The sequence below is a fragment of the Palaemon carinicauda genome, chromosome 11, assembly GCF_036898095.1.
Source record: "Palaemon carinicauda isolate YSFRI2023 chromosome 11, ASM3689809v2, whole genome shotgun sequence".
In the NCBI taxonomy this organism is placed as follows: Eukaryota; Metazoa; Arthropoda; class Malacostraca; order Decapoda; family Palaemonidae; genus Palaemon; species Palaemon carinicauda.
The window spans coordinates 116915126-116918734 of record NC_090735.1 but is presented as its reverse complement, the minus strand read 5'-3'; positions in this window follow the sequence as shown (position 1 = coordinate 116918734).

Genomic DNA, 3609 nt, shown 5'->3' with positions numbered 1-3609 from the left:
TTTAAACAGACTCTGTGCAAAATCATCCGCTGTTACATCGATAAAAGTTAATTTGAGCTGTCTGTTTTTTAGTGACAAACATTTCCACTTTTACGGTATAGGGTTAAACTCACGCGGTAATGGAACTAAAAAAAAAAAACATTGTCAGATGTTTTTCAAAAGCGGCATTTTAATAATCTTGTCATACACGTGATGAAATGATTCGTCACAAAAGTGCATATCAGTAGTTTGTTAGTCCATGTAAACATATTAATCATTGTCTTGCATGTTATCTTTTTCTGATTGCCAATAAAAATAAATAAAAGGAAAAAAAAATTCTAATTAATTAGCAGCATATACGCTACATTACAATATCATTAGTCCTACACAGTTTTTTTCATGGATGATAACGATAATTACTACACATGCACTACTGAAAGGAAAATAAAAGGAATAATACTAAATTAGTTAATAAAAGCATTATTATTAGTAAAGGCCAATGAAGCTGATTAAATTCAATAGAATCGTAAAAAGTGAGAAACAAACTATGCCTAATTTTCGTATGCTACTTCACGCAGGGTATCTTGCGTGAAATAATCGAAAATTCATCCTGCCTGAACAAAACTGATTAAACGAGCAAGAAAAAATACGATAGATAATATAGGGAGATGTGCGGCAAACATTTATTTATGACATCAGGGCGAATCGAGAGGTCAGTTCTTCATCCAGAGAAACTCTCACAGATCTAAAAGAGACACAATCCCAGAGGGCGGAAATGTTTCCAGGCCTGGGATCACCTACCATGCCCATAGTAGGTGGCACTCTTCTTCCTTCTTGCAATAGCCCTTCTACAACAAGAGGTTGTTATTCCTTCTGGCATTAGGGACCCCGTCTTTCTGATTGGGAACCACCTCCAGACACGTTACATCCAACACTAACTACAACATATCTAGTTTCTGGGCAGTCACATTGATGGAAGTCCTGCCCGGTAAAAGAGGAGTTCATAAATGTAGAGTACGGGTGAATGACACCAACTGTTTAGAGGCTTGGCTTCTCTTACATAACTTTTGGAACTTTTTTGTTCACGAATACATTGAAAGATAGAGCCGGGGTGGGGGGAACACTCCTCCTGCACTTCAGGCATCAGGACGGCAGTCAGATTAGGAGCATTGATGCCACTTTGACTGACTGGAACATAAAGCAGCTCTTCTCCCCTCAATGCTTGCCCTGTCGTGATGTTTCAGTCAGTATGGGTGGCTGAGCATTGACGTTTCCATTACACGGCAGAGCCTCAATGCAATTTGTACACTTGCTAGTGAATTCTTGAATTCAACAGGGGTCAACACAATCACCTTTTCAGCTGCTATGTTCTAAGTAAAAGAGACAAATGGGGTAGCCAAATCACAGGAGGAGGCAGAGAGGTGTCTCTAGGTGGTCTTGCCATCCCCAGATAGTAATTGGGGTCACGGCTTTGAGGAGTTGTTGATAGTCTGCCAATGTGTATCATTCCTGAGCGAACGCTTCCAGTATTCCATTCTCCTATACTGGAGTTAGAGGTGGTATTCAAGGGTACAATCCAACATCTCTGGAACGATCCCATCATCTTCAGATTTTCACCGTGCACCTCTTAGAAGAGCATTTGACAAAGCTCAAATCACTCTACACCTTAGCAGGACACTCATAGCCCTGAAAGGGCATCAAGTAGAGAATAATTGGACCTTCAACTGTTCCGATGAGGACTGTGAGAGATCCGTCCATCTATCTAACCGATTGGCAGGCCAGATATTTCACAGGTCAATGGAATCTCTGTAGCCTCTCGGGGAGAGATTCGCATGCTCTATGTCAGTTGAATGAGTGGAAATAGACAGGTGCACCACGTTGTAAGTCTAATAAATGAGACAGCCAGTATAAACAAGAGAGGTGATGCTCCGGCAGAGGAGTGCTCTCACGAGCAGGTGAGGTGGCACTCCCATAGGAGAGCGCTGTTGCATACATGTGAGGTAGACAACAATACTGAGCAGGTGATGTCTTTTTTCCATATATTTACGTGATTGCGAGCGTGTGAGGTAGTTGTCCCTCAGATGCACTCGATCACGAAAGGCTGAGGTGAAAGAGGTGAGGGATCAGATGCTGTGGGATTCAAGCAGGAGTGAGATATTGTGAAAAAGAGGGTTGCAACCGCAGGCAGGTGAGCTGGCACTCCTGTAAGAGCTTATAGTCGTGAACAAGAGAGATGGTGCTCCTATGAGCATGCAATCAAGAGCAGTGCGGTGGAGTTTCCTTAGGACTGCGCAAGTACACAGTATGTAATCTCTCAGACACTTTTTCTGTCCTCAATGAAGGATTGGGCTACAATGCCTCTCCCACGAGGAGAGAAACAGGAAGAGTGATTTATATGTAACTACTATCAATCAGTCTTAAAGGATTAATAGTCCCTATAAGGGAAAAGGAAGAGCAGTGCCCTCTTTTTTCTTCCTACTGTCAGTGTGCACCAAATCTAATGAATGAAAGGATCCTCTGCTGCTACTAAGAGCTGAAGATGTGGCAGGGCTGAAAGAATTCTTTGAAGTTCTTCTTTAATCAATGGTGAGCAATGACGTTTCATTCCTAAGTTACGAAAACATCATCCTCACTACTACCCACTTGCGAATAAATAATCAGGAAACGGAATGCAGTTAAAAGGAACTAAAGTGTATATCAACAGGTTAAAAAGAAAAGTGTCAGTTAGCTACAGTTTTTGAAAAAACTGAAAAACTTTTTATCTCCCTTAAATTCCCTTGTTCACATTGAACTGCTAATCATAAACTAGACGAAAAAAAATATTGCAGCCAGTTGACAGCACCGGGAATATGTCTGTACTTTTTGGCAGCTAGAAACAAAGTGGCTACTCAGTGTACTTGTTGGAGGTTAGGGGCGTCCCCGTCACAAACTACCAACACCTAATCATATATCTAAAAAAAAAAAAGTTTCAGCCAAGTTGAAAGCCCACGAGTGTTTGTATTCATATAGGAATAGCTCTGAATTTAAGTACCCAATTTGGCCAACAGATTGGTGTGCCAAAAAAGTAACAGGTTGGCTCAGGACAATACCATGCCTGTTAACTTCCTCCTCTTCTCAGTCACTTAATTTTTGAGAAGCAAAGCATGATACTGCACTGGACCAATAGTCCAGCCAGGACGTTGCTTGCAGACTGGCTATAGAAGTGGCTTCTATAGCAGCAGTCTCGGACAAAGAGAAGACTATGATCTCTCCACTGAGACATCAGGGGTCAATATCAAAGATAATCATGTCGATTGGAGGTGAAAAGGTCTCGATTCTTCATGAACGTAAAATCCCCACTAATAGGAGTGTCAGGGGTTAGATCCTTTACGACCTGCATGCTCTTAGATTGCCTCTTTGGCAAGTTCCAACCATGGAAGCTCTAAAGAGGATTTTAACCCTTGTGGGCACTAAATTGCCAATCAATGGAGGTCTTCCCTTCCTTCAAAAGGTTTCTTGAGGCCTAACCAAAGTTGTTCATCTCCATGATTAGAGCTAACGTCTTGACAAAGGTCGACTCCATCTCAGGGTTCTCTGCCTATGCTCGAGAGGGTTACCTTTGTCAGGGCCAGGGGATATATGATGTGTGGT